This window comes from Aptenodytes patagonicus, chromosome 5 (assembly GCF_965638725.1).
Source record: "Aptenodytes patagonicus chromosome 5, bAptPat1.pri.cur, whole genome shotgun sequence".
Lineage (NCBI taxonomy): Eukaryota > Metazoa > Chordata > Aves > Sphenisciformes > Spheniscidae > Aptenodytes > Aptenodytes patagonicus.
In genome coordinates this window covers 57,048,072-57,071,558 of record NC_134953.1, presented here as the reverse complement: position 1 = coordinate 57,071,558, position 23,487 = coordinate 57,048,072, and positions in this window count along the sequence as shown.

The window sequence follows — 23,487 nt, the reverse complement described above, 5'->3', positions numbered from 1 at the left end:
CGGCAAACACACAGCCCCACACCGATTAAGAAACACCAAAATCCTCTGTGCTTAGTGCTTAATTTGGGGAGCATCTGCTTCTGGAGCACCAGCACACGATGGTGGCACAGCAGCTTTCCCTGCTGCCACCAGTCTGTGGTCGACTGTGCTTATCCTTTTGGCTGTGGAAAGCATGAAGGAAAGGAAGTGAAAATGTTTTACACAAACATACTGTCCATCCTATTTACAACATATATTTTTAATTTTTTTTTTTTTACAGCATATATTTTCTGTGGATGTAGGACCAAATAATGAGTTTTACAGTTTGACCGCGATCCCCATTCCAGAGTACGCTAGGAAAGGACTTGCCACAACATTCATCCAAGAGCTAAAAAAGAAGAAACATCTGCTAGAGTGTGGAGATGTTTATTTTATAATGACTTCGTAGGCTCAGAGGCCACTTGTGAATTGACTGAAGAGGGACAGAAACTCATCTCTCTACAGAGGATGGAGACGTGATACCGACCTACAGCAACGCATGCCCAGACCCCAGTAATGTCTGCTCAGCACCCAGCAATGCCTGCTAGCCCCCAGTAACACATGCTCAGCTCCCAGTAATGTGTACTCAGACCCCAGTAACGCACGCGCAGACCCATTAACACATGCTTAGACCCCAGTAACACATGCCCAGACCCCAGTTGGGGGACAACATCGACGTTCCTGGGGACAGGAGTGTGGGGTAGGGACCGTTCAACACGTTTTAGTGTGTTCTGGTTTGTGACCAGGCTGCCCCGTGGCTATGCTAGCAACATATAAACACGAGGATAAAGCACTGACATGAATGCATAAGGGATTTTACATCAAATCAGCATATCAGGTGTCCACTTCTGCAATGAACTCGGCCAGCTGTCCCTCCCTCGCCATAGCTGGGCTTCGCTTACTGACTGCTGCATTTACAATAATCTTTTGAAATTGCAATCCACTTATTTATTTAAAAACAACAATACACTATCAAAGTTTCACAAATTCAGCGTGAAATTTATTAAACAGTGTAAGTAACATGGTGGTTTAGAATATTAGAAAAATATTAGAAAGAAAATTAAAGCATTACAGGATTAGGATTTATCTGTTTGACTTGAAGTTTGCTATAATTCAATTAAAATTAACAGTTTCACACTGATTAGTGACAGCGTTATTCATCTTTCCATGCTTTTGTTTTTCTAAGTGAAATGGCATACTGTTCGTAATGAGGTTAAGCTTTTTGATGGGGATGCTGACAAAGGTTTCAGCTTTATATGTCAGGAGGGCACCCTCCATTTGCAAGGGTCCCTCTTCTTCATCCTCATCTGACATGTCTCTGAGCAGCTTTTCTCTCACAGTCTTCATTTTTGTGACTCTTTGAATTCCCTACCGTCATTTATTTTTTTCTTACATGAAGCATAGGAGTCTTTGTTTCATTTTATTGATGATGAAGTGTTCTCTGTTCGTTTTTATTATTGTTATGTATTGATATTTTGTTTTCATGGAAAATCCAATCCATGGCGGTAAAATTATATTAGGGATATAAAGAATATTGAATTACAATGTTGAGTGCAAGGGGGACGGCAACCTAGGGTTTCTTATTTTAAGGACACATTGGTCTGTATTTGCATGACTAACAGTTTGTACATACACGCACTGTTTGTGCACAGAGAGCCTTAAATATCCCTTTTCATAATGGCGAATGATGCCCTTGGTTGTGCAGCAGAAAGGCGGAGGGTCTGGCCTGTTTGCAGGGACAGGCACAGCAGTCTGCTCCCTCTCGTGCCGGTTCCCCGCAGTCAGCCCCAGTTAATGTCCTCACTGGCAAAGCTCGCCGAGGTTTTACCAGCACCCTGTGAGGCTGGGGGCTGTCCTGGCTGGGGGGAGCCAGGGGGGAGCCCTGCCCTGGGATTGCTGCGTGCCTCCTCTGCAAAAGTGGCTGCTAAAATACAGTAAAATAAGAATAGGTACGCGTATTAATGATGGCATGTGTGCTTCTTTGGCTCCAGAAGCTGGTAAATCAAACCCCAGATGCCACGGGAACTGGCTTCTGTAGCTGTTACACAGCATTCAGCACCAATGGACCACTGGGAATTCACGAGAAAAATAAATGTTATAAATTTTTAGGGCTATCTGAGTCAGACTGTTACCTGACCTTAGTAGATACTAGCAAGTCTTAATGCGTACGACAATATAGTTCTGCAAAAGGAAAAAATATAGCTGAGATTTCCATCATTTGCTCATTTATTTGAATCCATATTCTTACATATTTTTCACAGTGTGTATTAATAAATCTGAAAAGGTTAATCTTGAAAGGTGACAGAAGCTCTGCGTTTTCTGGTAGAAATCCTGGGGGAGGGCAGCAGCAGGGCAGGCGGGCAGTATGCACAGGTCTGCCGGGCAGGCAGGCACAGCACTCACCTGTGCATCCCACCCCGGCTGCCCTGTGGTGCAACCCGGCACCGGGACCCACAGCCATGGCACTGCTGCCCGGTCCGCTCCACCCCCAGCACCTGAACTGCTCATTTCTGCTCATAACAGAGGAGTCATTTTTGCTCACACAAGTATTTTCCAGCAACAGCAGAAATCAGTATTTACAGATATATAGATATAGATATCGATATATAGATATATAAACCCTTTAATTCTGTTTTGTTGTTCCATAAAGATGGGGCATAATGCACCTTGTTTTAACAGGGGAAATTATGCTTTGACACAAATGACAGTAATTCTGTCTTTCACAAAATTATTTCAGAGAGACAGCAGTTGTGATAAAATAATACTTTGTGAATGAATTTCATTGTTCTTACTTCTTATTTTTTTCTTAGCGAAAGGTCTGAGCCACGCTATTTATCACTTTTTAAGCAAAACCACTAGCAAAGCTGAAAGAAAGAGGCTGGGGCTTGTGTTTGTGCTCTGGTTCCCACTCATTCCTGATGATGGAGCCCAAAAGGCACCAAGGGAGCATGCCGAGCTTGCCTGGGAAGGCGCAGGAGCAGTGGCACCCCACAGCATGTCGCTTGCCTGCACGGTGCTGTGCCCACGCCGGACAGACACCGTCCATCCCACTGCCAATGTGAGACAAGTTCTCCAGCACCTCAGGATAGGGGTATCATGAAGCCTGTAAAAATGCCTTTTCCTTTTTCTAATTTATGTATTCAGCTTAGAATTCAATATCAAAAGGCTACAGGAAGCCAACCGTGACATTTAATTAATATGTTCCATCTGCTTTTTAGCACCATTTTAATTATAAATGGTTAATTTCATCATGGGGTAAGTCGATCATAGACAGAGAAGCCGTCCAGAGCTCTGTACCTCCTAAAAGCAGTGCAGGGGTCTCTTCCTATGATGAGGTTTCTCTGCCTGTGAGATCTCGCCTACACTCAGTGTAGCAGTGCTTTGTAACAGGGTTTTGGGGCAGGATGTGATACATGGAAACCTGGAAAAGCAATAAAGCCACCTTGGGGTGGAGGCCATTTGAGATAAAATAAGCTTCCCCGAGCTCTTGGAAAGACCTCTGGGAAATCTAAGCAGAGTTTCCATAGCTCTTGCTAAAAGCTTGTGCCCGCTGAAAGCTGCTACACCCCGTGGTGCCAGCGATGCGGGCGATGCTCTGGGCTGAGCCGTCTCCAGCTCGGCTGTAAAAAGTGACTTAAGCTAAACTTAAATTCAAAAACTGTTTACAGCTTCAGCACTCACTTTTTGCTTCCTTCCCATTCCCTCTGAAATATTTCCTTTTGATATTTTAGTTTCTCTTGGGCTGACTTTAAGGAAAAATGTTAGGTTGAAACAGATGGTTGTCAGGAAACCAGTGCCTGTGAAGCACAATTGAGAATTAGCGTACAAAAACCTAAAACTTGGCACCATCTGAATCCTCTTGATATAATTGTCAAAAGAAATCTGGCTTGGACATTTTTTTGGAATAATATTTTCAAAATTCGAATGACTGAAACTTTAAACAAACAAAATACACTTTATTTGACTGTATGCAAGTGGTAATGAAAACCTCTGAAGGTAATTCCTGAAAGGCCCTGCGTGTGACCCACAAAACTACTATTCAAGACTCTTTTTCGGGGTAGCTGGGTCAGCCGCTGAATAGCAGTACGCATCATCCAAGGCGCTGGATTCAGCATGAGAATATTAAACGAGTAACCTACATCTTCCAATTTTTTAATCGCTGTGGTCCACCCATGCCACCGGCACCAGCACCGGCAGCAGCGCAGCAGTGCCACCTGAGATCTGACTAACAGCCCTGCAGATGCAAAACTAGTCGGGGTAAATGCAATCTGAAGCAAGGCACATCTATCTTCCAATACAAAAATGTTCATTGCTAGGCTTTTATTAAAAGTTTCTTTTCTGTTTTCTTTTTACAGAGAGAATTTGATTACTTTGGCAGAAATTTCCTATGTGGCCCTATTAGACATTTTTGTTGAGACGACAAAAAAGTCTGTAAATTGTTGCTTACTCCAGGAGAGCACTGGGTTTTCTCACAGCAGAAGCGTGTCCCAGGTTGAACCTTTTGCTCTTTTGATCTTCAGCCATTATTGCTTTCTTTACGGATGAGGAGGTGCTTTCCTGTGAATCCAGTGTGAATTTATTCCAGGCTGTGAAAATAATTATAGATGAAAAGCATGAGCACAGGAAAAAAAAAAAAAGTTTCTCTTCTGATTTCACTTGTCCATTTAAATATGATATTTTATTTTAAAAAAAAAAGAAAAGAAACTAAAAAAAATTCAGACAGCAAAACCAGCAGCCCCAGAAGAGAACTGGGAGTGCCTCTCTACAGCCTTGGGCGGTCCCTGGCTGTGTCTGGGGCTGCAGTGCTGCTCCATGCAGCAGCCCCAGGCCAGTGGGTGTCCCCGTGAGGCCACCGCTACCGGGAGGGACACCCAGGAAGCAGTCCCCACACTGCCCGCAAGAAACCTCAGCTTTTCTGGTCTAGGTCTGGAAATGGTTTATAGCAATCTGTTTTACGACAATTCTTAAATAAGCAGATACCACATGGCTTTTTGAAATGAGAAGCAATGTACAAAGAGGTCATGCCTGGTTCCTGCAAGTAATCCTGGAGAAAACGCTGCCACTCGCCTTCCAGGAAGAGTAAAACTGGAGTCAGGTCAGTGAAATGTGGTTGCTGGGATGTTTGGTGGAGAGGAAGATGCAGTTGAATGTGGTCATTCAGAATCAGTCAGCACTGGAGCACATCCCTAGAAAAATAATCCCCGCTGTTTAAAGAGCTCTAGCTCTGCACTGTGTCCTTCTGAGTTTCAGTAGCCCAGTCACTGCTAGCACACGGCAAGGTTATGAGACCCTGGCTGGTGGTATCCTCCAACACCTCCCCCATGCTCCCAGGCAGTGCTGGACACAGGCCCCGTGATGCTGAGGTTGTAGGTACCAAGGGCGAGCCCGGCCCCAGTGCTGCCCAGCCCGGCATGCCCCACGCTGGGTGAGATGTGGGTGAGAAGCATCTCCGGCAGCTCTGCTGGCCTGGACTGGCACAGCACCGCAAGCAGAGCCGAGCTCTTGCTGAACACAGGTGGCTGCATCCGACCCTCACACACACGAACAGAATGGACCCCACCTGGGTGCTGATGAATGCAAGCCAAATGCCGAACTCTCCCACCCAGCAGCATCAGCAACACCAGCTAAGAGTACTGATGTGAGCTCAGCAAGTTTGGGGGTTTTTTATTAGAGCTTTCACTTACATTATGGTATATTTAATTCCATTGCACTGAAGTGGTTATGAGCACTGGTCTGCCTTTGCAGATAGGCCTGGGTTTTTTTCCAAAGATCATTTTCCCAGAATAGTGTAAGAGGAAAAGTTTTCAGTCAGGAAGCTGAATGGGACTGTAATGATTTTTAACGATGACTCTTTACTGCTGTGTTTTCCTGTCGAGCCCAGGACTGGCGGGTCAGTGTGAACGCAGTGCCTGGGATGGCACCCACTCTCTCAAACATCCTTTTTGTGCAACCAGCATGTGACAAACTCACATGTCAAATGCAATAGATGGGACCAGTCTCTCCTCTCTCACTCCACTGAGAAATGGGCACAACATCATTAATTCACATGACAAAAGTTGGTGTGAAAAGACATCAGGTCCATACCTTGTAGGAGCGGGGAGATGCTGGGAGCATGGAACAAGGACACAGTTCCTCCTCCCTGGGTCCTGCCACAGCGCTGCACACCGTTGTCAGAGGGGATGCTGAGTGACCGATAACGAACTATACTCAGCAGATGAGATGTAGATGACTTCTTGAAAGATTCATAGGATTTATCTGTGATGCCTCCATTAACATTATTGTCAGGTAAATAACTCAAAACGCACCACCTAATTGTTATAGGTGTCATTTTGTTTGACAGCTTTCCTAATTTGATACTCATGAGAAAACTAATACCCTGTATTGTCCCCTTTGCTTAATTAGCAGACAAAAGGCCATTCATCATGCGATGACGGGTGGTATGTGATGAGGTAGAGGTAACCCATCGCTGCTCACAATCCTCATCAGGGACTTCCACCACTGCAGACAGACTCACCGGGTAGCTCGCACGGGCTGCGGCGGCAGAGGCGAAGTTCCCGGGATGGTGCTGGCTGTTGGTGCTCATGGGGTTGGTAAAGACTGACTTAGGCTTGCAAAGGCACAGTGGGCAAGGGCCAGGGCTCTTCTGCACTTGACTATGCCGTGGTACTGAGGCAGCTGGAGCACTCCCCATGGGGCACCTCCAGCTTTGGCTCTTGCCATGGTGGCCGGTGCATCCCCAAACCACTGTGCGATCACCTGCTCTTGTCAGTCTGCCATTTACGGACACATCTGCAATACATGGCCAGTGTTCACTGCTTTTTAGCTTTTTCTCTACAGTCTCGCGTAAAGCATACTGTTAATTTCAGTATATTTTCCCAGATTGCATTATCTAACCATTGTCTATATAACGATGAAATTAAATCTAACCTTCAGGGTAATGTGTACCATTTTCATTAGAAATGATCATTAATCCATAGGTTTGGGGTTGAGCAGTTTTAATCATTGGAGAAAAGGTAACTTTTTATTGCAACAAGAAGCAACCTGTGAAAATAAAAACAATATGACAGCCAAAATGTAAAAGGATAATTTAGTGGCAGCAATGGAAACCCATCTGTGGGGCCAGATCCCAGTTTAGTGTAAATAATAAACATTGCGGCAGTGCCTAGGTGCCGGTTTTGGTCAGGACTCGAGGTGCTAAGCGATGTATTAATGTACAGCGCATGGGGTACAAGAAGGACCCCGTGCTAGTGCCCCTGCAATGTGCTTGGTGTGGCGGGAGAGCAGCACAGCATCTTGCCCATGCGCCGGGGCAGCTGCCTCCACCTCCATCGCCTTCACCCCCCTCACACAGGGGAATTTTTCTTTTCCTTTGAAATCTCAGAAGTTCAAGGGAGAAGAATACAGCTCTTCACTCAGCTGTAGCCATGGAATGAGCAAAACGAGGACCTCTGTCTAGAGCTGAAGTTAGTGAAGCTCTGCTGGTGTCCTCTAGCAAAGAACTGGCTTGCGGCTAAATCTGCACGCGAGATGCTGTGCTAACTGCAAAAGATGGGGAAAATTTAATCAAATTAAATGAATCTGTTATTTTTAATAAAGGAATAAAAAACACATGTTCTTTCATTAAATTCATACCCAGAAGGGACCATTAAGATAATCTAATGTGATCTCCTGCACTTCATCTACTAATTTCTTCATAACACATGACTGCTTGTTCCAGCTTCAGCACTGCTTCCAAATAATCCCCCTGTTTTCATTTGGAGGAGCTTTATGGTGTGCAGTCCCGGGGTCCCCAGGTTAGCTCTTCTGGCCACTGATTGCTTTTGGTAATCAGAATATTCTTGTTCCTGGTATGAGTTTGCTGCTTTTGGTTTTTAGCCATTGCAACTGACTGTGCCCATGCTCCAAGGCTCCACATGCCCAGTCTCCATGGGGCACGGGCGGATGGCAGCGGTGCTGCCCCGCTGCCCATCAGACATCCCTGGAAGTCCTCCCTCAGGGGTTTCATAATGGGATGATGTTACAGGTCCCACCTCATCTGGCACCTCTCTCCAAACAGTTTGGCAACAACGTGCCCCGCAGAGGAGTCCGGCAGTGTTCCCTCTCCCGCCATGGGGATGGGCAGTGCTGCCTCACTGTTCCTGCCTGATACCATCCTGCCTGTATTTCCATGGGTCTTGTTCACCCTCTCAGCTACTTCAACAGTGGGGGTTCATACCAGAAAAACTACATCCACCACATGCCCTTCATCCATGAGGCAGGTGACCTTGTCGTGGAAGGATATCACATTAGTTAGACAGGACTTTCCCTTTGTGAGCCCATGTTGACTGTGCCTGATGATTGCATTGTCCCTTAAGTGTCTTTCAGTAGCACCCAGTAGGATCTTCTCCATAGTTTTTCCAGGTGCTGAGGTTAGACTAACAGGTCTGTAGTTACCTGCGTCTTCCTCATGCCCTTCTTGTAAATTCTCACTCCTGCTGCATTCCTGGACATTGCCTCCTTCCTACTGGAACATTCCTCATCTTTTCTACACTTATGCCCCGGATTGGGCTCCACCGAGTGGGATGTCCACATGAGCCCCCCCCACCATGGCTAAGCCACATGGCTGAGCTATTGCCACCCAGACTATTAGGACTCACTGATGTATGTCCTCTGCAACGCAGTATTGTGTTAAGCAGAGATCCCTATGGCAACTGGCTAGAAACACACCAAAGAATGATGTCTTCCTAGTTTTGATTACATTTATAGATCATTTAACTGTTGTTAATCCATTTAATTTCTGAGGCATTACTGGGTATAAGGCAATTTTTCAAAGTGCCTGGGGCAGTAAACCAAATTATTTTAGGAAACCTGTTTTGTGACAGTTACCTTCAGTCAGCAAAGTTATCATCTCCCATGGTAATTTTCTTTAAGACTTACGCTTCATAAAATCACTTTGCTTGGCATTAATTGCACTATAGAACTGGGGAATTCATTAGTGATGACATCTCACATGAGTTTTTCCATTATTATTTCTGGGCCTGACAACTGGTCATTGGTTACCAGAACCTTTATATTTACCCTTTTTAAGCACAGATACTAATATAATTTCTCCTCCTTAGGAATTGACCCATTTTTCCAGGGTTTATTAAAAATTATTATTAATGGCTCAGAGTATTCAACTAAGTTAATTTAATTCTCCTATGTACAAGCTATCCGATCATGTCAATGCAAGTGTTTCTAGGCGTTACTGTCCCCAAGAAGGTAAGACAGGATTTTGATTGTTACTGAGACATGTTGATAATTTCTTTCCCCTGTTCTTAAATTTACCAGCCAGCATCTTCAGCATCTTTAGCTCTCACACTCTTCTCCATTCCCTAAGGACCCGTTCGCACTCATTGCTGTCCGTATCCCCATTGCTGTTTCTGTTGTGCACAAGGGCAGCATTTGAAGCCCTTTCCTCCTCGTTTCTCATGGCTGCAAGGCACACGGTGCCCAGTGCCCCTCCTGTCTCGCACTCTGTTGCCACTCTCCTCTTTTTCCCAAACCTTTCCCAGTTTCAATAAGAAAGAAGCCACGGGTTTTTTCAGTGTGATTGCTAAAGCTTTCTTGTTATTTTCCAAGAGTACAGCATTGTCATCTGTGTACTGAGGATCTTTTTCTTCTTATGTGTCTTGAAGCCTTCATTCTCTGTGTTCAGCTGTGTTGTGTCTCAGCCATGTCTGAGCATATGCGCTGTGTTTACCCCCTCCGCATCTTTGCTTTTCCCTGCAGGAGATAGGATGGAAGAGCACCACAATGCATCTCGTTGTCTATACGTTTTGCTAGAAAGGTGATTAAGTATGTCTGTAGATAATATCTCAGAAAGTGAACAAAAACTCAGAAGAAAGAAAAACATTTTTTTCTGGAAAACAATATGAATTTCTCATTAAAAGCTGTACTCAGGGTGCCTGCTGAGCGCTACAAAGTTATCCTGCCTGGAAAATGCCCAGTGGCTCCCTGCAAACCTCTTCTGCCTCCTTTGACATCTTCAACTCAAAATCTGTATTCATTTCCAGCAGTTTTTCTTCAGCATCACCTTTTCTGACAGCCAGACCAGAGACCAGGTAACGAGTTGGAAACTTTCCAGATGTAAGTCCCGTCGATCCCGCTTTGCCGGGCTCTGGGTGGAGACTGCAGTTACACTGCAGTCCAAGATCACCCAGACCAAGATCCTGGGCAATCCCACGCCCCACGCCCCACCACAATGCTCTCTGTGGGGGTTTACATGGTTTGAGTTACGCCTTACTTACCAGACATTGCAAAGTGACTTATCAATGGATTAAGCTGGCAAAATGGAAGAGGAAAAAGAGGTCACGGCGCTGACTTGTCACCTCCCACGGCAGGTGTGTTTGCTCCAGCCAAGCAGCACGACAGCTCATCTTGCAGAGAAGGGGGGAACAGAGAGGAAAATCATATGGGATTTATGTGCCCAACAGCGCACAACCTACCAACTAATGCCCTATACTATAAATACAACATTAGGGGTTACATTGCATACTCATAATCAGGAAATTCAGAAATTCCCATGGCTATTTTGGCTTGATTTTCTAGGTATCAGCTGATCTGCAGAGAAGTATTTGCCTACTTAGTACAAACATACTCTGTGACTAAACTGTGCTCAGAGCAGACTGAAATATTAGCAACAGTATCATGCAAATATCCTTCATCTTTTGCTATAAACTCAGAATTCTTTAAATTATTCATTAAGTTCCATAAAATCTCTAGAAAAAATATCGTTGTTATTGTTGAAAGAAACCAATGTGATTTGGTGAAGAAAACACGTGAAAAGGGCAGTCTGAGAGACAGGTGATGACAGAGGTGTCTAAACTAACTGATCCTGATTAAATTGGCCTTGAGATAGTGAATGAGTTCGGCCCTGAATCTCACAGCAACACTTGGAGGGTGCAGGCTAAGGTGGATCAAAAGCCAGAGCAAATCTTGTCACAAGCCCCTGTGAAGTGAAACCGATGAGTTTTACACAGCTCTGCTTAAGGGCTTTTACGTGTGTAAAATCTCAGTCATAACATGGCACCGATGTCTTTTTCTTCTTCATTTAGTTTTCATGGCTCTCTTTTAAAAATTTACATTGAAATAAAAGCAAAAACATGCATGAGCAATGGTAAAATATGGAATAGGAGGCCATAAATCATACACGTATAAATAATGAGTCAATATTTCCTTCTGCACCAGTGGAGGACCCAAAGAAAAAGTTTCTGATGGTCCTTCCCTGCCGCCCCAGCTGGGTCTCTGGCTCTACCTTTCCCTGGTGTCGGGCTGACAAATTAGGAGACTCTGACAGATTTTCAGGCTTTAAGATTAAATGGTTGAAAATACAGAAAATAAAATATATTTGAAGAAATACAGCAAATAAAATAAAATTGAAGAAAAATTATCATTTCCCCATGCATTAACATTAATACTGGAGTATAGAAACTTCAAATGAAAGATACTCCTCAAGACTTAAAGCACAAAGCTATTACAGCTCCACAGCTGCTCAGGAGAGGCTAAAGCTGGTGTAAACAGCCCCACTGTAAAGAGCAACTATCTCGGCCAGCAAAGCTAGTTTGCATGTTATATAAAACCCCTTTTTTCCTGATTTTGTTTTAATTTATTTCTTATTCTACGAGGAACAGCTGAAAACAGTTATAGTAATTTACTCACAGCTAAGAAACTGAATATATATTTTAAGAGTGTTCAACCCTCCCTTGTTTGAAGTTCAATGGCCAACACGGTGGGTCTGTGTGGGTGCAGCGACATGGTGGAAACGAGAAATGGAGCTGATCTGCTCAAGTCCCATAGCCTCTACCAAAGGCTTTTATGGTTTGCTGTAGCCCAACTACCTCTTTATTCTATATCATATGTACTTTAGCTCTGGATGGCAAAAAGGCAGCTGAAGTGGTGTTTTCATTGAAAAGGTCTTGATTAGCCATTGTGGTGGTAATGAATGCAAATTTCTGTGCTGCCAAAGCATTATACCTGACGGTGCGGACTATGTGGTTCTGTAGTGTGTCATCAACAGCAGACAAGGTACTGATTTGGTCAACGTTTTAATTTCACTGTTAATTTAATCTAACTTAATAGTTTACTTTCCAAAAAATAGCTTTTGGTTAGGGCATTTGTTACATGCAAGATACTCTGCTTTTCTTCTCGTGAACCAAAAATAAAGCAGTGACTAAGCTACAGCTACCAGACTACAGGGTTGTAGAGAGCACAGCGTTTGCCAGAAAATGGGAGGACAGAGTTCAGAAGGAGAGGACCAATCCTCCAGCCCTTGGTCTCTGCAGGCAGCACCAATGGGTATCGGTCAGTCTAGCCACCTTTGCCTGAAAGTCCCGTAAGTGCTGCTTGGAGCAAGGCTTTCAGGCTTACCCCTCTTCCAGTTGTCCCTCCCCCTTCCAAAATTAGTGACAGATTGCAAACACTTCGGTTTAATCTGCTCCAAATGCAGTGTTATAAACTGAAAGATAAAGGCAAAAGCAAAAGATTTCATTAGCTTTCATGCAGACTTTGCAAAGGGAGAGGGCACCACCTGTAAAACTCATTCCCTACTGTCTGCATGTCTCTCCTCCCTCTCTCAGGCAGAGACACCACCATGCCCTGCTGATGTTGGTCTTCAACTCACCTGAAGGCAGGAGCAGCCCTGGACCCTCCAGGGGAAGGCAGAGCCCCATGGCCATGCCCAGCTCAGTGGCAAGGGCAGGGACCCAGACCAAGGCACTGACACCCCTGCAGCCGGCATTCCGCGGGGGAAAGGTGCCTGATGGGACCTGCTCGCCTCAGCCCAAAATGCTCAGGAATGCCGGGACCAAGCTGCAGGTGAGGTCGGAAATCACTCAGGGGTGCTGAGACTGAAGGAGGTATGGCAGGAGGTACCAGAGAGGCACAGGCACATCCAATTCACTGCCCCGACAGCCAGCACGGTGGTTTTACCTCCGCAGCTCCCTAAACCCCCGTCCACAGACACAGAACTTTTGCTAAAACATCGATATCAGTCTGCTAACATGCATCAAATAAATATTCAGATGTGTTTGTACCATCAGATGGATAGCCCAGTGATGTTTGGGTTTGGCTTTAAAAACCGAATTACATACTCTGCATTCCCTTGGCAACTGAGGAGCAGGCAGAGAAACTCCTTTTAAATTTAACAACTTTAAATGTGTTGACATACATCAAATCCAGATCTGGGGTAGATTTAAGTGACACATGTCATCTGACTGGAGGGTTTATGTGTTTGCCAGTGTGAACACAAAAAGGCTCAGTGTGTCTGGGGAGAAACAGAAATAAGATCTGCGACAACAAAATTTGCTTGCAGATAATTAATCACATTTGTAAATAAGTAAGGCCATATTTGCATCCCTTTTGTTTCTTCTTCTTACGATCAGGTCAACTCTTGGTGTGAAAATATTAACAGCAAGCAGATTTCCCAGACACACACCCAAGTACTCACTAAAGATGTATGTTCAGTTCTCAGACAGACGTGTTTATACTAGAAGGGCTCACGAGCCCATGCAGCAAGGGCTTCCATTGAGCAAAGCGGGGAACAAGGTTCACCCACGAGGGTCAAGCTGCAGAGTCAGAGCCATAAATAACCAGAGCAAGATGCTTTCTGCTCTGGAGAAGGAACCAAACTCTTTGACTAAATAATTAGGAGTTGAATGAAACCTTCATATATACCTAAATGTTTGTCTATGTTTTTCCAACTAGGACATTACATTTTCCTGGCAACGCTTACTTTACCGGCTGTGCCCAGAACATCATCGCTACAACTCTTGCCAAAGTACAGGGCAGCAAATGTTGACCTGAAAGAAACATGTGCACCAGAAGTGTCCTGGGAATTAATGTGCCCAGCATCCCGAGCACCCCTTACTGCCAAGAGCATGAGGATGATGCTATAGCTCTCGTGTATCTAGCTTGAGTTGTAAAATGTGTCCGTGCACGTGAGGAAACCCATTGCTAAAATCTTGAAAGAAATTCTGAATCAGAGAGAAATGGGATTCTGCATCTTAGAATCATAGAGTCATAGAATCATAGAATCATAGAATAGTTTGGGTTGGAAGGGACTCTAAAGGTCATCTAGTCCAACCCCCCTGCTGTGGGCAGGGACATCTTCAACTAGATCAGGTTGCTCAGAGCCCCGTCCAACCTGACCTTGAAGGTTTCCAGGGATGGGGCATCCACCACCTCTCTGGGCAACCTGTGCCAGTGCTTCACCACCCTCAGTGTAAAAAATTTCTTCCTTATATCTAGCCTAAATCTACCCCCTTTTAGTTTAAAGCCATTCCCCCTTGTCCTATCGCAACAGGCCCTGCTAAAAAGTTTGCCACCATCTTTATTATAAGCCCCCTTTAAGTACTGATAGGCTGCAATAAGGTCTCCCTGAAGCCTTCTCTTCTCTAGGCTGAACAACCCCAACTCTCTCACCCTTACTCTACACATCTTCTTTGTGTAGGTTCTTTACACCAAGGATATAACCTCTTTCTTGGGTCCAGCTAATGAACCCCGGACTCAAAAGCCAACATATATCTTCCACAGCACTATTGATTGCAATTTTAGTATAATTCTTCCATATAGCTTTTTTTTTCTTTTTTTTTTTGGGGGGGGGGGAAGTGGTTTAAGTGCCTATCACATCAAAAATTGAAATTTTAGTTAAGTCTCTTCAAGACTCTTAAATTTGTTGCCATTATTAGACAGAGGAAAGAATTGCAAAACAGGTAAGAACACTTAGACCCAGTCATCTTACGCATTACACAATGGTATTTTTTTCTCACTTACAAAACATCCAGAAAACATTGGGATTCAATTGCTCAGGAATGCCTGGATGCAGACACACAAATACACCCAGTTAACCTTGTTCCCAGCACATCTAATTGAGTTTCAAGAGGGAGCAGCAAACTGCCTTCATGCACAAATGAGGGACAAAGAGAAATAAACATTAAGAGAAGCTGTAGGATCAAGCATCAGTTATTTGCTTGTGCTATACAGAAGATCACAGTCCATTTATTGCCCATACTAATGTAGATAATCGCATGTATGGATATATGCAAATTGATGCGTGCAGAGTTTTTAACATTCATAGCACTGCAACATTTTTTATAAACCTGTTGAGAGTACACTGAAGTTTCATTCTCTCCTTAATTGTTTGGAAACAGACTTGATACTTATTACACATTTTTCTACACTTCTAATTGCATAGAAGGCAATCTGCAGCAATGGGTTTTGCATATATTTCACTGCATTTTCTGACATGAATGTTTATGCAATTGACTAATGACATGGATTTTCTTGTGTGTGATGCTTATACGAGCATTTGCACATGGCTGCGTAATTCTCTCATTTGTAAAGGTGCTGCAAGTGGCAGGTGAGAGCTGAGGAGGAGCAAGGCGGCTGTGGGGGCCTTTGGAGGAGAGGAGCTGATCCTGAAAAGTGCTCCAGAGCGAGCCCCCAGACCAGCAGGTCTCAGAGAAACAAGTTCCTATGGCAGATTCGGAGACACTGAGGCTACCTGAGCAACTGTGTCCTGTTTTAGGGTGTTTTAGGGCTGTATGGACGAGCCACTTGTGTGCCTCTCAGACCCACCACGCTTCATCCCACAGAGCCTTAGGGTCCAGCAGATTCCTGCCACTGTCTGCCTTCAGCAGATCTGGGAACAGCATCTCACTTGGCTTCTGAGGTTTGCGCCATGGACAAAGCTGTGTTTTTTGGCAGACCACGGGTAGCAGACCAGGAGGGGTGATGCCAGGCACTGCTGAGCTGGTCTGATGGGAGCAGGGCTCCCTGGGGAAGGGCTGTGCGGGCTCCCGTTGGGGCTCTCCTCCAGCACGGCACTACCAGCCCCAATGCCTGCTCTAACTGGGGTCTTGCTGTCTAGGGGACACTGGGCTTCCAGCATTCCAACCGTCGCAGCCACATGCTCAAACCTCCCTATTTCCCACCTCCTCAAAGTGTCTAACACCACTGCTGTTCTCTGGTTTCATGTTCATAACAGGCACAACAGGCACAAAGCAGCACGTGAACCCCCAGGGAAACCACAGACAGCTCTCTTGCTCATCTGGGACAGATTGCCAGCATTTGCTGCAGGAGCAAAAAGCATTCTTAAATTCTAGTATTTAGGTATATTCAAACTGAAAGCAAGCTGGAAATTTGGAAACAATCTGAATTTGAACATGGAGTTTCTGGGATTTACATTAAAATCCTCCCCCCACCCCGCCCTCGAAACTGGATTCCCAGGCTGCTCAGAGCACATAACTGTAATACAGAATGGCAGCAGATTTTTCAACTCATTTTTGTGTTTCTTGTTTTGCAGAAATGTGTTTCTGCTGAATTCAGTTCACAAGCCAAACTTTGGCAAGATCATTCTTACATTTCTTTCACATCTCCACTTCTCTGAAGTAAATAATTCTGACTTGGTTAATTCTTAATCTAGTGTTTTATAAGAGAACCCATTTGACCTCATCTAATTTTGAGGCTAAGAATGACTGGGAATTTTAAAGTTACTGAAAATTTCCCTTCCTACTCTATGTGACTATCGGTCAGTAAGAACAGTGAGTGAGTAAGATGTTAAGACATCCTGATTCATGCTGAAATTTAATTCCCCTCTCGTACTTTCCATGGGAAAGAAGTCTTGTGCAGACACAAAAGGTCAATAGAAGAGCCATAACCTGCAGAAACTTAACTCCAGTTTCCAGAAAAATACTGAAATAAACAACTGAACCAGCTGTAAGTCCTCACAAGGAAACAAAGGGAAAATAAAAAGTCAACATTGATTTGTCAAGAGCACCTCATGTCAATTCACTCTAATATTTTTCCGAGGCACAGTGGTGGACCTCGTGGTGAGGAGTAGCCGTGCCTTGAGCAAGGTATTCTCCTAAGTGAGCAAGGCCAACACCGCCCAGATTAAGCCACTGCACCAGAGATGGGAAAGACCTTGAAAACCTGTCTTGGACAATAACGATCATTATCCAAACAGAAGAAAGGACGGGGCAGAGCTTTGCAGCCATGCATCCTACATCAGTTTCATTAACGGTTTTAAAATCTGCAAACTATGGGCTAGTAGATTGTGGGAATTGCAAAGCTAGTATGCTAGGAGCTATTAACAGAGGCTAGGTGACCCACTCAAATTTCAGAAATGGCCAAAACTACATTTCATTAGGAATAAATTATAACATGAAACACTCAGAGAGCAAATAAAACAGCATAGCCTGAAAGGCAGCAGAGCACACGCTTACCGTAGGCTTTTGGAGCACTCCAATCATTTCTGGGCACTGACCGTCAAATAGCGAGATCTAGGAGAAGAAGATTGTCTATTAAGATTAAACGGGATTGTTTAACTGAAAGAAGAGAAGGGGCACAGTACTCTTGAAATACATACAAGGTTTCTGTACCAAAGGTGGGATAATCTGCTCAAAGCCATTGAGACCCATGGAGAAGAGCTCAAATTCCAATTTAGATGCAATCCTCAGCCTAGACATTAGGGGGAAAAAACTAATGACCATGTGCACCATGGAAATACATGTTTTGGAAGTTTGTCAGCAGGAATCCCTATGGATCTGCTAAATAAGTGCATGCATGGGCAGGAAGACAGGCTTTGGGGTTTTGCAGTCACTTGCAGTCATGAATTTTTATGATCCCAGAAGGAAGCCAGCTTCTGCAGCATGGTGCAGTCAGGGTGAACCTGTGGGCCAGCAGCTGCTGGGCCAAGCCATTTCTTGTTCAAGGTCAAGTGAGCTACCAATTTAATCTCAAATTCTTTCATTTAGAAAGAAACTCCTGCAGCTCAGTTGTTGTAATCTATTACAATTTCTTGCAGAACAAAACGTGTACTGAGGACAGGGTCCGTGCTGCTCAAAGTCCACGTGATGCACTGCAGGGCAGGTCATCACTGAAGACAGGATGCATCAGGACTTTCACCCCATGTCCCATTGGAAGGAGGCGAGCCGCCATGCACACTAATCCCAGGCTCTAGCAGCAAGCTTCCAGCTAGCGTGCTGCGATTGCCACACTGTGTTCATGGTTCCTAGCAGAGGATGGCCAGACTCCGGCCTACGTGAGAGTGGACAAGGGTTCCCAGCTGGGAAAAAAAAAAAAGCAAAAAGCTTTCTCAGGCAGTGCCCTGAGAGTATCTCATAAATACGTACATCCTATTATAAATCACTTCTAATGGCAGGAGTTGTTAAGCATGAAATTGTGTATACTTTTGGAGAGTGCAAAGAGCATTGAGAGTAAAAACGGGGAACGTGGAGCTGGTGGAAGCGATCCAGAATCACCCACGTAGATGATATAGGGAAGTTAGGGGAAAATATTGGACACAGCAGCACACAGCAGTCAGAGAAACTCATCTGCAAAATGATCCGTGTGCCTCTGCACTCCATTCCCATTCCTTCAATGAATACACTGTGCAATGGTTCACATCTAGATGAGGCACAAATATTTAATGAAACCTATAAACAGGCCTCAGGATGTTTGTTTTAAATAATGAATAAATCATGAACAGAGGTTTCCCATCACTTAGTTTCTAGAGTTTTCACCCACTATAAATTTATTTGAAAGGCCCCACTGATGTTTGGATAACACCAGGAAAGGTGTTCCTACTGTCCTGAAAGACAGGGGAAGAACACAGAGACCTTAGTACTTTTGTTCGAGGGGTTGCATGAGATGATGTGTTTTTGAAAAGCAGCTCACCCCACTACAGGTGGTGCTTTTATGGGAAGCATTACCCTGTGTGAGGGTGTCTAGAGCTGATTTATCTTTACTGGAACACGAGGAATAGGTACCTGCACAAAGGGGGGGAAAAGGTCTCTTCATCAAATTAAAGGGATTGGATTTAACTTTTTAAATTGATTGTAAGCTTTAAAGATTTTTGTTCCAGTAAAAGTATTGATCAGTAGGAGATTTGCATACTCCTTTTTCATTGTATGGGGCATTTATGCCACCAACAGCTATTGCAATGTTGATTAAGTAAAACAGGGGAAAAGGTTAAAGGCTACATTTGAGCCATGAACATTTTTTTCACACTACCAAAAAAAAGATTTTTTTTTTCCTAGAATACAGTTAAAACTATTTAATGTATGCTTTATTTTTCAATAGATTCAACTAACAATAGATAGTGACTTTACTACAACATCCCGTTATGTTTAATGGCTTGCCAGATTTTCAGCACCAACATGAGAAGGAAAATAATGGAACAGCTTCAGTCTGATTTTTAGATCCTTTTAAGTATTTCTCAGTTACAAGAGCTCTAGCAGGAATGCCATTTTTAATTACCAGAGTTGTGCTGTATATGCATACGGTCCTGTGCCTGGAGGTGGGAGGGAAGGCTTCCTGGTGCCACAGGCAGAAATTAGAGTCAATATTTAGACATTTCAGATGGCTTTTATTTTTGAATTCCGATAACTAAAAATGGCCTCCCATTGATAATTACCTTTTGCAGCGAGCTAAGGTATAATATGTTCTCAGGCATTGGTAATTAAAAATAAATGCAAGGAGTTTTACATTTGAAAGTTGTGACTCTTGCACAGGCAGTGCTTTGCGGGAAGCACCTCCCTGGGAGCAGCCCCCCCTCCAGCAGGAGCTGAGGCTGGTGGGGGGCATGGGGACCAGCGAGATGCTCCCGCAGGAGCCGTGACCCAATGCTGCTTCCTCTGGCTCGCTGCACCCTCCTGACCCTTCCCAACAAGCGGCTACCCCGCCGCCTGGTCCCAGCCATGGTGGTCCTCGCCCAGGTCCTGCCTGAACCCAGCTGCATGCTTCTAAATGAAATGTGAAATTGAGCCCTGTGTGTCTGACAGGGGATGCTTGCTCCCACCCCAAATAGCGTTTCCCTGTGAGCCTCTCCCTGGAGGGGAAAGGCAATGCACACCAGCCAAGGGCAATCACAGCATCATTCTTCCCTCCCACACACATACCTCCCCATTCAGCAAAGAAACAGACCCATCAACTATCTGCTGATTTCTGCCACGTTTATGCCCCAAGCTGTGGGACCCCTGGGGATGCTGGCGGGGCTGGTCTGGTCTCACAGCGTGGAAGGCATCAGAGGTGACTTGAGCACAGCTGAGGAATCGCCTCCCTGCCCTCCTGTATGCTCATTTCTGACCTATAGACAGACACGGTCTGCAGGGGCAGCACCCGATGGGCCATGGGGTGTGCAGAGAAAGGGGCAAAGGAGGCAATTCAGGCGCAGGTTCATGTCCCGTCCCCGGTCACATGCAGTTCTTCTGGCTGATTATTTGTACTCGTATTTTCCACTGTAAGATTTGAAACCATGGTCCCCAGTCCCATGATTGGGTAAGGAACGCTTCAGAACAGCGTTACTTTTTCCAGGGCACAGAGACACTAATTAAAAGAAAAAAAAAAAAGAAAATGGCCAAAACACTTCCCCTCCCCCAGCAGCGGGTACATTAGAGCTGGGATTTCTTTTTTAGGGCAAGATCCAAGAAGAAAACCTGTGAGATTGAAGTCAGACATCGAGTGCCTGGAATTAAAAAAAAAAAAAAAGTATAAACGATGGGCATTTACCCTTTTTCCCAGGTTTTAGATGTGCTTGCGGGAAGAACTACAAGTGCTTTTATACTGCCGTAGCAGGCAACAGAGGTGGCACAATCCCAGGCCCCCTATATAGCGGTGCGAGCGCAATGTCTTGGCACCCAGGGAGCTGGCAGCGTGACTGCCGACGGAGACCAAAGAGGCAGCAAATCCTCTCATGCCTGGAGATCAAGCAGAGGAAGTTCACGACAGGATTCAGGGCATGTAGAGTGATGCTCACAGTCATAATAGCACCATTAGTAAAATTTGGTGTGGCAGATGGGACATCTTTTGCTGGGAAATAGAATCTGATCTTTAGAAGATGAGTTCCTGGTACGAGTCCTCGGGAGCATCCCAGGGACGAGCCTGCTGCGGCTCCACACTGATTCACTGCACTCTGGAGGAATCGTTCTGGAGGAATCGTTCTGAAAACACTTAAATCAAGAATGGTCTCTTTTTTTGTCTGCACAAACTCTCCAGCAGGACCAATTCTGTATTTATTTCTGTAAGGAAGAAAAGGACAAGCAGAATCATCTTCCTTTACAATTACGTTACACAGGATTTCTCAGCCAGGGGTCTGGGTTGTTGACTTGCTGCTGTTTACGTTTTTGTGAAGCCGAGACAACGCCCTGAGTTTGTGGCAAGCTTGTGATATACAAATAAGAACACGGCTTTGTTATATGGCTACACTTCAGAGCTGAAGCCGAACTTCAAACCAATTCACCTGAAATGTCTGTACGAGGGGCGCGTTACAATGTTATAGCTTGCCTGTACATTACAAAGGCCTAAGCAAATTTACCAATGGTGGGCCTGGACAAAGGGGACAGGACCTCGCAGCAAGGACCTCAAGAAATGCTCAGAGCTGGCGCACCAGGTGCCAGGCATGGGGTAGCACTGAGAAGACGTCCCTGGGGTGGGCTGCTGGCCCACCAGCACCACCGCATCTCTGGGGCACAGCAGCACCACCACCCTGTCCCTGCCCCAGGAGGTTGAAAGCAGGACCATGGGGATTCAGTGTGCTCCTGTGGCCACCAGAGCCAGGAGCAGCGGTGATACTGGCAGAGACCACCCCAGGTCTGCACTCCTAGAGAAAGGTGGAGATCATCACCTTCAGAAGCTCCTCCTCGCTGGTGCAGCCTCCAGGGTCTCCACGCTCCAATTTCTCCCCTAATTATTGTCCCTCCCCACCACCACCCCACCAAAAAAAAAGTATAGCCAGGTTTTTAGCATTATTATGTAAAGTCACTTTGAATTTATTTATAATGGAGGCAAGATCAGAGGTTTCTTTTAGTCACAAGATGAAAAACTAAAGACAAAATAGGTTCTGGACAGACAACATCTGCAGCTGCTGTGAGCTGATGGAAAGATGCATTCACAATTTGCTTGTGCTAAAAGTTCCTAAAGTACATGTTTGGACAGTTAGTTGAAGTAAACCAGTGGGTTGTGTAGGAGGTACGTGATCAGAGAAGGACAAGCTCTGACCAGATCAGCTGTGTAAACAGACTTCTGCATACATATCTACATACCTGGTTATCCAAGCAACAGTTTACATCCCTTTAGGATGAAGGCAGACTACTCACTAGCCCTGTAGTCAGAGAGGAGGAGGAGGTCAGGAGCTTCAGCTGCTTTAAAGAATATGCTGGTAACAGACAAAAAAAAAAAAACCCAAAACACAATACTGAAAAGCTTTTAGACCCGTCCACTGTGCTCCCCATCCTCAACAGACATTTGTTTCCTTTTTTCTTGAATGTAGTCTCCAAAACTTCCCCACTTGATCTGACCCGAAAACTTGTTATAAGCTAGACAGATGCAGAGAGGGCTGGGACCACTCCAGAGGGCACGCTGAAATGGGGAGGTGGACTTGCCACAGGAGAAACCTCAAAGAAGGGTCAACATGGGCAGTGTTGTCTCACCACATATGAGCACAGGAATACAAAGCCTATACACACAATAGATATCAATCACAGCCAGCAAACACCATGCACCCTTACAGACTGTTTTCCCCAGGTGCTTTCCCTGCCCTGGATAACTGCGGTTCCTGCCCTGGGGACGAGCAGCTGCTGGCTCCTGCTCTTCAAAATGTAAGAAAGTACTAAAGACTTGATGATATAATTGTTACACCTGTGGCTTACTTTCTCTGCCTACACAGAAATATGATGACGATTAACTGTGCTAATGAATTTGAAAACTTACAGGGGTTTATCAGCCTTAGGGGACTTTCCCTGCACTTCAGCAAAGTCACCCTGGAGGGTGCAGACACAAGCATGTGGGTTATTTTTCCTGGTTCATCTTCAAGAGCTTTTAAAGACAACAATAAAATAATCTAACAAATTTCAAATGTGGTTTAGTAATTGATCATTTTAAAACAATCGACTGCACACATTTTCTTCTGGCACATTTTTTAAATTCCGTTTGCTGTTGTAAATAATATAACACCCACAATCTGTAAGCACATGAAATTACAGGTATACTTAAATGCTGAATACTTCATAACAGAAAATGCTTTCATGTATATATTTTATCATTCTTCATATTTTTGTTTTGAACATGAATAGTTCATAAGTGCATATTAAAAACACAAGGTCTCTCTTAATATATTTTCATCTCCTTATCAGTAACTGAGTCTTACTGAGCACATGATGATTTTTTTTGTCAGGTAACTGTGGTGATACGCAAGGTTGGGATTTTTTGTGGGTTTTGTTGGGGGGGGTTGTTGTGGGGTTTTTTAGGATGGGCACTGTCTTTTTTTATCTGTGTTGGAGTCCTGGTTAATAAAAAATCTTTTTTGCTAAGACAATAAAAAGGTAAGAATAGCAGTTGATAAACACCGTGTATCAAAAGCTAAAGCAGACTAACAAACAGCTGCAGCACTTTATATTTGTCTTCATATGTATGCATTTGTCTTTACATAGTATTTATGCACAACGCATTGCC